Source organism: Mirounga angustirostris, unplaced genomic scaffold (genome assembly GCF_029215605.1).
Source record: "Mirounga angustirostris isolate CCGP_5_RB_7025 unplaced genomic scaffold, mMirAng1.0.hap1 SCAF_8, whole genome shotgun sequence".
Lineage (NCBI taxonomy): Eukaryota > Metazoa > Chordata > Mammalia > Carnivora > Phocidae > Mirounga > Mirounga angustirostris.
The window spans coordinates 38074249-38086687 of NW_026991716.1; the positions used below are offsets into that span (position 1 = coordinate 38074249).

The 12439-nt window shown below is 40.0% G+C and overlaps 1 protein-coding gene across 5 annotated transcripts in view; it reads right to left on the reverse strand.

The window, feature by feature from the left end:
- Window positions 1-12439, reverse strand: part of USP49 (ubiquitin specific peptidase 49) — an 88494-nt gene that overhangs the window by 40580 nt on the left and 35475 nt on the right. The gene's annotated exons all lie outside the window — the stretch shown is intronic.

The following is a 12439-nucleotide window of genomic DNA, read 5'->3' on the forward strand; positions in this document are numbered from 1 at the left end:
TTCTACCACATAATCTGGGAGCTAGGCAGCAGGAAGACAGAGAAAGGAAAAAAGTAATGGGAGCTGACCCCCACCTTTGTAGGACGACAGCTTCTCCAACCGAGAGGAAGGGTCCCCGCCCTTAGAGCTTCAGGCATCTGTAAGCCCCTGCTGCTGACACGGCCAGCCCCTGAACACGAGATTCCTTGGGGGCTGGGGCACGACAGAATGGTGACAAATGTTTTAAAGGGGGTAGTTTCTACCACTCTGAGTGCTGAGAGTCTCCTTTTCCACTTGAGTCAGCACTAGAGGGTTTATCCTAGAGCTCTCTCTGTCCTTGCCTGGTGCCCACGTCCAGGTTTGGGCTGCACGGAGTCCCAGCAGGGGACACTAGAAATAAAAAAGGAAACTCCCAGCTGGATGGTGGTACTTCAGATCCTGCACTTCTCTAATCTACCTGCTACTGCTGACTTCTCAGAGTCCTCAAATTGCTATTCCATGTGTTCTACCCAGTTTTTAGCTGCATTCAGTGGGAGAGACTGGGTGGCATGTGCTTACCCTGTTCCATCCAGAAATGGAACTCCCCAGGGGCACATATTTTTTAATACAGCAGCCATATACTCTTATAAAATAACAAAAAATCCATAACTCCACGAATATTTTTTAAGATGAGGTTCAAGTAGGCTTTTAAGTTAGAAAAAAAAGTAATTTGGCTTACAGAAAAATATTAAGTAACTCTACAAATTCTACCCTTGTGTGACAAAAATCATGACAGTGGTATATAAACATAAGCTTGAGAAATGCTGTTCTATAGAAATCACTGTATTTTTTTTAAAAAGATTTTATTTATTTGAGAGACAGTGAGCACGAATGGGGGGGAGGGGCAGAGAGAGAGGGAGAAGCAGACTCCCCACTGAGCGGGGAGCCAGGCAAGGGGCCCCATGCCAGGACCCTGGGATCATGACCTGGGCTGAAGGCAGATGCTTAACCAACTGAGCCACCCAGGCACCCCAGAAGCCACTGTATTTTTAAAGCTACTTCTACATAGTTCTATTTGTATAACAGTATTATTAATTTTAATTATGAATTAATATAAAATAAACTACATATGAATCTGCTTATACTATTTGCTTTCTGTTAACTGACCCTATAGTTGTTTCCTTCTAGCTATTACAGTCTACAGAACTGGGAAAGAACAAGGAAGGTCATACAGGGACCTATAAACACAACCTTCCTCAGGAAGATGGGTCTGAAGGACTAGGAAAGAAGGACAGAAGTAGATGGGAGTGTTCCACAGATTAGGCAGCACATGAGAATTTCATGGATTTAGAAGTTAGCCTCTTTTAGAAGTTTGCTGCACTTAGCCTAAAGCTTAAGGAACCCTTCCCTGGACTCCCCATACCTTCTTCACACTCAATATTATGGCATGCCTAACTGTGATCCCTGATTTCCTTTGTCCACCTTATTAGATTTTCAAGTCCTTGAGACCTGGCACAATGACCATGTCATTGTCCTCTTTGTCATCCAGGCATCGCATGGAGACTTATGCAGATCATTAGTAAATGAGGATTTAATGGATGGATGCATCTCCTAAAACCATGCTTAGTACAGACACAAAATCATAATGACTTCTCTCTCAGTAGAAGCAGCTGCAATACTACTGAATTAGGTTAATGTCAACTAGGAATTTAGCAGACATCTTAAAGACTGCAAAGAAGAACAAAATGCAAATGGGATACGCCTGTGTCTGTGTATATAGGATGTGGTAATGTGTCGGGGGCAGTCTGCAGTATCCTAAGGGCTCCATCCAGATCTGGCCTAGCCCTGCTGCCCCATTACTCAGGCGTTCTGGCTGCTGAGCAGTCAAGTCCTGTCCCTAACTGGAGAACCACCAAAACCAAAGGAAAATCCATTCTATGGTGAGAGACTTTTTCTCTTCATAATGGGTGTAATCAAGATTACCTCTTCCCCAATGTTGTAAGAAAAAAAGAGATTTGCATGATACTAGGTATCTAAGCTTATCTGCTCCAGCTGCTTTATTCCCTTGAATGAAGTCAAAGTATTCATGTTATGAGATCACTGTGTTCCTTATCTCCTTCCTCCTTTCCACCACCCATATCCAGTCGATCCCCAAATCTTACTGATTCTTCCATTTGAATCTTGACTCTATTTCTATCCATCACAATTTCACAACGGCCAGTAAAGCTCTCTCTCTGGCCCAGCTCCCTTCATTCTCCCACTCACGTACTCCTCTTCAGCCACCGGCCTCCTCCCTGTTCCTCTGAACAACAGGCAACCTCTGATCCCAAGACCCTTGCAATTCTGTTTCTGCTGCTTCAGATGCTCTTCTCTCAGATATCCACAAGGCTTGCTTCCTCACTTCGTTCAGATATGTGCTCACATGTTACCTTCTCGGTGAAGCCATCACTGATCACTCTACACAAAAAATCGTTCCCCACACAACACTCCCTTACCCTCATCCCTCTTCCTGATTTATCCTTCTCCCAGGCACTTACAACTAGGTAAGCACGGCATATATTTATTTATTGTCTTTCTCCCCACTGGAGTGTAAGCTCCATGAGGGCAGGGAGTTCTGTCTATTTTGGTCACTGCTGACTCCCAAGTGCCTGGAACAGCACCTACCAAGAAACAGGTGCTCAGTATTTTCTGAAAGAACAAACAAGACTACTTCCATCTCCACCGCCTCTAACCGAATTCAAACCACTGTTGGTTCTAGCCCACAGTACTGTCACTGCTTTTTTAATAGGTCTTCCTGCCTTCAGCCTGAAACCCACATATGTCATCCTTGCTGCCTTGGGGATAAAGCCCAAACTCACTATGGCTCAAGTCTCTCATGATCTGGTCCTGCACCTCTCTAGCCCATCCCACTTTCCTTACACCACAGCTATGCTCCCATTATTCTAAATTATTTTTAGTGCCCCCATGGAAGAGCTTACTCTCATTTCTAGGCCTTTCCACAAGCTGCTCCCTCTCCTAGAACGTTTTCATCATTCTCCTGGCTACTTACCCCTTCCTTGGTCTGGCTCTTACTTATGCTTCCTCCAGGAAACTTTCCACTACTCTTCAAGACTGACGTAGGGGGAAACTTCTGTGTGCTTCGGAGCACACACACGTGCCTTCCCTTACTCAGCATCGACCATGTCGCATCACAACTGCCTGTTCGATGGACTATATCACAATTATAATCAACATGAGGTGGACATGGTGCCACAAACATAGCAGGTACTTAATAAAGTTTGTTGAATGAAAAACTGAGTAAGTGAACAACTTTCTAATCTAGTGTTCTCTTTGGCAAATTATTAGTAGTCAGGTCTTTGATTCCTTTTACATACATTCAGAAGGGATAAAAATATCCAGAAGAAAACTGAAAAATGAAAAGGAACTTTTTAAAAATGATTTTTTTATTTATTCATTTGAGAGAGAGAGCAAATGAGAGCACAAGCAGTGGGGAGGGTCAGAGGGAGAGGGTGAAGCAGACTCTGTGCTGAGCAGGGAGCCAGACGCGGGACTCAATCCCAGGACCCTGGATCATGACCTGAGCTGAAAGCAGACACTCAATCAACTGAGCCACCCAGGCACCCCAAAAGTAACTTTCTAATTGGGGTTTGAAAAACATGGGCGCCTGGGTGGCTCAGTTGGTTAAGCGACTGCCTTCGGCTCAGGTCATGATCTTGGAGTCTCAGGATCGAGTCCCGCATAGGGCTCCCTGCTCGGCAGGGAGCCTGCTTCTCCCTCTGACCCTCCCCCCCTCATGTGCTCTCTGTCGCTCTCATTCTCTCTGTCTCAAATAAATAAATAAAATCTTTAAAAAAAAAAAAAAAGAAAAACATGATGATCCATCTGATCAAATAGAAGACTTTATACCATGATAAAAGAGTTCAAAGATAAACTAGCAGATCAATGGAAATTAACTGCAGACAATATAAAAAGTTAGAAAGTATTTAAAATAATCTGTATCCAAATGTTGTATACCCTAGAATACTTAATATATTGGCCAAAGCCACTAGCTAATAGTTCCATTTATGGAAGACTCTTATGCATTAGTGGGCCTAGGCAATGATCATCAGTGGCTATTGACATCACACACACAAAAGATAACCAGACATAGGTGCCTGGGAGGCTCAGTCAGTTGAGCATCCGTCTTTTGGTTTCAGCTCAGGTCATGATCTCAGGGTCATGATATTGAACCCCTGTACCGGGGTCCACGCTCAGTGGGGAGTCTGCTTGAGATTCTCTCCCTCGCCATATACCCCTCCCTCAGCTCGCACTCTCTTTCTCTCTCAAATAAATAAATCTTAAAAAAAAAATAAAAAGATAACCAGACATTATGTACCTCATAATGGAAATATACACCAACACTCACTAAGAATTTCGTCCTCAGAAATAGAACCCGAATCTAACTTGTCTCTGGATTTTACTACTAATTTACAAACAACATAGTAAACAATCTAATAATGGGTAACTGACATGGGGATACAGTCACCAATATTCAGGCTGAAGGAAATTCTACAGGACAAATGATTCAAATAGGACAAAGAGGTTTCAAAGAAAAAGAGTGGAGGGAGGCAAAAGAGAGAGATACCATCAGCTAATTACAATGTTTGAACTTTATTTGGATCCTGATTCAAAAATTCAAATATTTTAAAAAATGAAATAATTGGGGAGATATGCACATTGACATATTTGGTGATATTAAGGAATTACTGTCAATATTTACATGCGTGATAATTATCGTTATGTTTATAAAAAGTAATTCTATCTTTTAGAGGCACATAATAAACTATTTATAGATGAGATAATATAATGTCTAGGATTTGTTTCAAAAGAATCCAAGAGTAGGGTAAGGAGGAGGGAAGGGGTATAGATAAAGTTTGAAATTTTCTATAATAATTTTTTTAAATTATGAAAAGCAAGGTTCATTATGAGTTTTGTTGTTGTTTGTTTGTTTTTAAATAGGCTCTATGCCCAGCACAGAGCCCAACACACGATCCTAAGATCAAGACCTAAGCTGAGATCAAGAGTTGGGACATCCAACCAACTGAGCCACCCAGGCACCCCAGGGTTCATTATAAGTTTAGCAAAGAAGGGGCACCAGGCTGGCTCAGTCGGTAGAGCATGTGACTCCTGATCTTGGGGTGGTGAGTTTGAGCCCCACGTTGGGGGTAGTTTACTTAAAAAAAAAAAGTTTAGCAAAGGACAACTGGAGTCTTGTTTTTTCATATTAATTTTATATGCTTAAAAAATAAAACTAAGGGCGCCTGGGTGGCTCAGTTGGTTGGGCGACTGCCTTCAGCTCAGGTCATGATCCTGGAGTCCCGGGATCGAGTCCCACATCGGGCTCCCTGCTCAGCAGGGGGTCTGCTTCTTCCTCTCCCCTCTTCCCTCTTGTGCTCTCTGTCTCTCATTCTCTCTCTCTCAAATAAATAAATAAAATCTATAAAAAATAAAAAATAAAATAAAACTAATAGTGTACAATATGAAACTACAAGAGTAAAGCTCTCCCTCTGCTTTCGATCCCTGGTTGCCTCTCCAGAGGTAACTACTGTTAACTGAACATCCTTCTGGAGCACATTTCCAGAAATATTTTATGCATTTAGAAACATAATTTTTAACATAAATCAAACTTTAACATACAGCTTATTCTACATCTTTTTTTTTTTTTTAACTAAACATACTTTGGACATTTTCCCATACATCTGGCTTTATCTCACTCTTTTTAAAGAATATACCATATTCTATGAAATGGACTACCTAATCCATTTAACTCCTCTACAAGTGAAGAATTAATGCTATTTTCAAACAATGCACCATGGGTATTCTTTGGCATATATCATGACACACTTATGCAAGTGTGTCTATGAGATAATTTGCAGAAGATGAATTGCCGTGTCAAGGGATATATGCATTTAAATTTTGGATAGATATCACCAAGCTGCCCTCCAAGGTTGCACTGATTTATACTCTCTCCCTCACCTCCCATCAATAGTATTTGAGAATGTGTGTTTGTACCATGGATTGACACATCTTTAAGTAATTTTTATTTAAATAAAATATTAAAAAAATAATATTTTGGGGCGCCTGGGTGGCTTGGATGGTTGAGCGTCTGCCTTCAGCTCAGGTCATGATCCCAGGGTCCTGGGGTCGAGTCCCGCATCGGGCCCCCTGCTCAGTGCGGAGCCTGCTTCTCCCTCTCCCTCTGCCATTCCCTCTGCTTGTGCTCTTCTGTCTATCTCTCTGTCAAATAAATAAATAAAATTAAAAAAAAATAATATTTTGCTTGTGTGCCTTTAATTATGGTGACTATTGATCTTTTTTTCTCTTTATTTGATCTATCCATTCATGTCTTTTACACCGGGTTCCTGGTCTTTTAGAATTGACTTGTAAAAACACTTTGTGTGCTAATGAAATCAGAGTACTTGCTTCCAAAAAGGAAAAAAAAAATGCCCTCAAATTAAGATTTAAAAATACTAAAGATTAGCTTAAAAATATGGGTATATACTATTACTGACCAAGAAATCATGTGACTGAATGAAGTCAACTTTCTGTAATAGTGTCTGATATGATTACAGGACATTCAGATAAATGCCAAAAAACAAAGAAAGGAATACAGAAAACATGTCAGATGTTCGTATTTCCGAAAAACCATGACATTCACATATGTTGTTCAAATTTACTAATTTCCTCTTGCACTTCTTCCCACCTTACCTCAGTCCTAGATATGGCACTCCTATTCACCTGACTTGAAAACTTGACATTCCCTTTAACTCCTTATTCATGTCACAGTCAAGCTGGTTACCAAAGCCTACTAATTCGTATTCAGAAATGAGAGTATCAGACTCAGGGCTAAGTTCTTTGTTACAGTAGCTCATTTAAGAGAATGGATTCAAACGCACCTCCCCCCCCCCCCGCCCAACATCACATGCTTCTTAAACCTACTTACCTTCCTCATGCTGCTTCCTACTGCTCTCTCCCCCCAAATCTAGGCCCTTAACACTGCAGGCCATTCATTACTGCTTTAAGTGCTAGCTGATGCCTCCTATCTTTTTAGGTCAACTATGCATCTTTAATATTATCACTACATTAAACAAAAACAGCATTTTCATCCTATTCTGTGTTCCCCTGCTTAAAAATCCACAATGGTTGAGGTGCCTGGTTGGCTCAGTCAATAGAGCATGTGACTCTTGATCTTAGGGTCATTGGGTTCAAGCCCCACATAGGGCGCAGAGCTTACATTAAACAAAAAAAACATGGGGCGCCTGGGTGGCTCAGTTGGTTAAGCGACTGCCTTCGGCTCAGGTCATGATCCTGGAGTCCCTGGATCGAGTCCCGCATCGGGCTCCCTGCTCGGCGGGGAGTCTGCTTCTCCCTCTGACCCTCCCCCCTCTCATGTACTCTCTCTCTCTCAAATAAATAAATAAAATCTTTAAAAAAATAAATAAATAAATAAATAAATAAATAAAATAAAAAAACAAAAAACAAAAAGCCCCACAATGGTTATCTATCTAATATCCAATAGATAGTTGATATACAGAAAGCATATTTATTTTAAAAGCCTATCTCAAAACCAACATTACTTTTTACTGGGCCTGTGACTTTAAATTTGTCTCCATATTCATTAAAATGAGGCACGAGGGGCGCCTGGGTGGCTCACTCGTTAAGCGTCTGCCTTTGGCTCAGGTCATCCCAGGGTCCTGGGATCGAGCCCCACATTGGGCTCTCTGCTCAGCGGGAAGCCTGCTTCTCCCTCTCCCACTTCCCCTGCTTGTGTTCCCTCTCTCGCTGTGTCTCTCTCTGTCAAATAAATAAAATAAAATCTTAAAAATAAATAAATAAAATAAAATAAAATGAGGTATGATATCTATATGCCTTAGAGTGGATGTGATGATTGAATGAAATGCTTTATGTGATAGTGCCTAGCACATAGAAGGTGCTAAAAAAATAACAGGTGAGAGTAGCACTAATGTGAATGAATATTCTACCCTCAATAGAATTTGAAGGGATTTTTGAATTAGAGAAAAGAGAAGTGTCTAACACAATTCCTGGTATGTTGTATGCACTTGATAATACATGTTAAATCCTGGGCTTCCAGTAAAACATGGCAAAATGAATACACATTTATCTCCTTTCCTCTCAAAATCCCAATAAAATCACAGCAAAGGATAATAAGAGCATAAATACATAAGGACAGAAAGAGTGAGAGATGACAGAATAGTACATGAGAGGTATCAAAATTTTGGACTCTGGTAAGCAAACAGAAGAATGCGAAGTATAAGAGACAAAAGCATGCTAAAATTTAAATGTTACTCACACCAGGGTGAAATAAGCAATCAAGCTGGTTAGAACTTCAGAACCTGGAAAGGCCCAGAAATTAGAGGCTCCATATACCTCTGAAGGTAGAGGTAAGGTATGGGATTTAAGGGATTAAAAAAAAAAAAAAAAAAAAAGAGGTTGGTTGGACACCTTTGAAAGGATCCCTCAGTTTACCCCATCTCCGCCCTGAACAGCAGACTATGGCTTACCCACTGGCAGAAGAGAGGGATTTTATTTGAACTCTAGACGTTCTGATCTTTGGAACACCAGGCACAGCTGGAAATTGGGTGCCTGGCAGGTAGCAATGTGAAGAAACAACAGCCATTTGCTGCACTCTGATTAAAAAGCTCCTTTAACACCTTCAATAAAGGGAAGGTCACAATGCCACCCAATTTAAAAAAAAAAAAAGCTTCTATTAAAGTGTATCTTAAAAATTAAAATTATCTTTAGAGACAATTTTTAGCCATTCACATTTTGAATGTCAGTTTCTCTTTCATTAATATTCTAATGATATTCCCACTCATCTGCATTTGGAAATGACTGAAGTTAGTGATATGATAGACGTCCAGCCGGTGAGCAGGAGTCTGATGGCCGCATTAGTTAACCTTCAAGTCATTATTAAGTGACTCAATCTAATGAGGCAAGTTATCTCTTTCTGTATAAAAGTCTATTAAACAAATTACAGGGTCTTGGGAGCAACTTACCAGGCAAGGAAAATCTCACGCATGTATGAACATTTTTCTTCAAATAATGAAAAACAATTATAATAAATTTAACATCTGTTAGTAATTATTTTAAGTTAAATTTCTTGACAAAGTGACACTAACTTGAAAACAAACAAGATTAAAATAACCACAATAAGGGTGACTAGATAGGCTACCTTTATTGTTCTATGTACGATTTGAAAAATCCGAAACCATTTGGTACTTTTTTTTTTTAAATAATAATAAAAAAAAATAATCACAAACTGTCAAGCAGTTTCCACTCTATCCTCAGCAGCCAGTCACTGGAAATACCCATCAGTGCTCAAGACACAGAGGCTTGAGCACCACAGAGGCCATCGCCAACTCTGAGAGTCCCCTGAGAGGGAGCTGTGACTACAGCAAAGGACTCCAAAGCTGGAATGGAAACTCCATGAGGACAGCGGCGCTTTTGTTTTTATTTTGTTCACTGACTTATTTCCAGCTCCTAGAACATGGCTAGAACATAGTAGATGCTCAATTAATACAGTCAAATAAAAGGCTATCCTGTAAGGTCCCTTTGGTCCTCCCAAAGTTGGGAGCAACCAATACAAAGAACACTCCAAATATGGCACATATCAGTGGGGTCACTGGCAAGCTTGGATGGTGCTCCTACTTAAAGTCAAGCCCTCCTTTCTCTAGATTTCCACAGCTCCTTATAATCTGGAATAGACCCTCTAGCACAATTATGAAAAAGGAGCAAAAGTTTCACTTCTCTAGATCAGGAGACATAGCCTCAGTCTCTCAGGATGTCCCCAGAACGTACAGGGAGGTGTTTGTGGTGGGCACTGTCTGTGACCACTCCCAATCCACTCAGTCACTAGACAGGAGCACCATAACTTTCTGGCCTAGACTGGGGTCACTGTTACATTTTAACATAGAAACAAACCTTAGTGCTTCTCAGCAAATCTAGAGAAGAGTGGCCTTACGTTTCTGCAAATCTTTTCAATGTCTGGATTAAAGAAGACAGCTAGATTCTCCTGTTTCTGTATTCACTTGGTTACACATCATGGAGCCTTTGGAAAACTCCGCTACATACCCATAAGCAAATAATGTTTTAGTATTGCTATGAACATAGTTGTGACTCCTGAAAGAATCTCAGGAGTCCCTGAGCCACTCAGGAATAAGAGATGCATGCTTAAAGCCATAATTTTGATCAACACTTAGAAGGGATTCTCAAACAGGAAATGGGAGTTTAAAAAGATGGAGAGGAGAGAGGAAAACATTGCTGACCACGTGTGGCCATACTTTAAAGAAAGCCAAAACATTTTATCAATGTTGTTATTTTAAATGTTGCTTACCCTTTGTACTTTACCATATTTCAATGGGGAATGAATTGCTATGTGAAGGGAAAAAAAGCCAATGCTTCTCTGACAAGACATAGCCCAGAACAAAAACCATGTACTATAACTCCTTCCAGTTCCTAGACAAGTGTCGATTGTTAATGTACATTGACTTTTTAGACCATTACTTCTAAGGGACATTCTCATTATAAGACCCATAAGTCACCTTTCTCCTGCCTTTCCTTTCCTTGCATAACTTTCTGCTGTCATTCAAATATTATTTAACAGGACAAAATAACAATTTCCAATCACTAATCAGTTCCGAACTGCTGCACAGTTCAGTCTTTCTGAGAGCCCATTTCTACAAATAGCAGCTAAATGGCAATCTACAAATCAACTCATTCTAGCCCCTTTTAAACACATACATATTGGTCCTTAGATAGGTGCAAATGATTTTCTATCTACTGCAAATGATTCGTAAAGAAGCAAAACGGCTGTATTCACTTAAGGATGATCCAAGACAAATAATTATTTATGGAAAATCATCTAACATCATCATTTTTCCCATACTTAAGAAGATACATGATTTCCAATTTTCCTTCCCACAGGCAAGCAAAATCAGATTAGTTATGGTGACTTTTTCAGGAAATATTTGGCTTTATCGTCTTATTTAAATTTACACCCGCCTTAACAAACCTTATACGAGTTTACTAACTAGGCCAGCAGTTACAGGCCCTGGAACAGGGGATCTAGGTTTGAATCCTAAAGCTGCCACTTGCAATGTGACTTTGGGCAAGTTACTTAATCTGTGCCTCAGCTTCCTCAGGTTTTAAAATGAAGATAACAGTATCTGCCTCATAAGTAGATGATGGGATTAAATGAGATAATGAAAAAGTGGGTAAAGCACTTAAAACAATGCCTGACACATAAGAAGTATTCAGTAAATGTTAAATTCTGTTTTTATATATTAGTCTTCTAAAATAGTCACAGCAGAGAGAATAGTCCATAAAAATCTAATAAAGCCCCAGGACAATAAGGAGGAAAATATTAAGAAGAGATGACTGTCTTAGTGGCCTCCCTTCCTAATAGGTAATTGTCTGCACTATATAAGAAAGTGCTGACAAGCCATGAAAAAGATATCAAAGACATTTTCATAATTATTACAATTCTGTGAAATAAGGAAAAAAACTCAAAAAGACTGGTCTTTCAAAACAGACTGAAGGAATCTTAACAGAAATTTGACATATCTATCTAGAAACAAGAGAATCATGCAACCAGCATTAACGCTGTTCTATACTTCTATGGGCAAGATAAAACTATCACAGCCAGAAGATAGTTTTTATTTTTTTTAAAGATTTTATTTATTTATTTGACAGAGAGAGACCCAGCGAGAGAAGGAACACAATCAGGGGGAGGGGGAGAGGGAGAAGCAGGCTCCCCGTGGAGCAGGGAGCCGGATGTGGGGCTCGATCCCAGGACCCTGGGATCATGACCTGAGCCGAAGGCAGACGCTTAACCGACTGAGCCACCCAGGCGCCCCCAGAAGATAGTTTTTATTCATGCATCATTATATATACCACTATATACGCAGGAAGAGCTGAATGTGTATAACTCTGTTCTCACACGTAGCCTAGCAGCATACTCTGAGAGAATCGAAGCTTGAAGCCAAAAAGAAAACTTTCATGAAAATTTAAAAAATCCTTGCCACCAGGGTTAACCTTATCCAAGATAGCTTAACTCCTGCAGTATATCAGAAAAAGATTCATCTGTGGAGGGCTGACACATAAAAGTGCTAACTAGAATACATATGAGAATTATAGCTAACATTTATTTAACACTTACTATGTTTCAGGCATTATTCCAAGTTTTTTAGATGTATTATCCAATTAATCCTCAACATCACGATGAGACAGGAATTTTACTGTCCCCACTTACACCCAAGGAATTAAGTTCATTAAGAAATTAAGCTGCCCAAATGTCAAGTTAATGATGCTTAATCAAAAACAGTCTGGCTTCTAAACCCAAGTTTTTAATCATTAGGCAAAGAAGAAGGTTGCACAAATACATGTCATATACTTATATACCCTGGGAGGGGACTAAATTTTA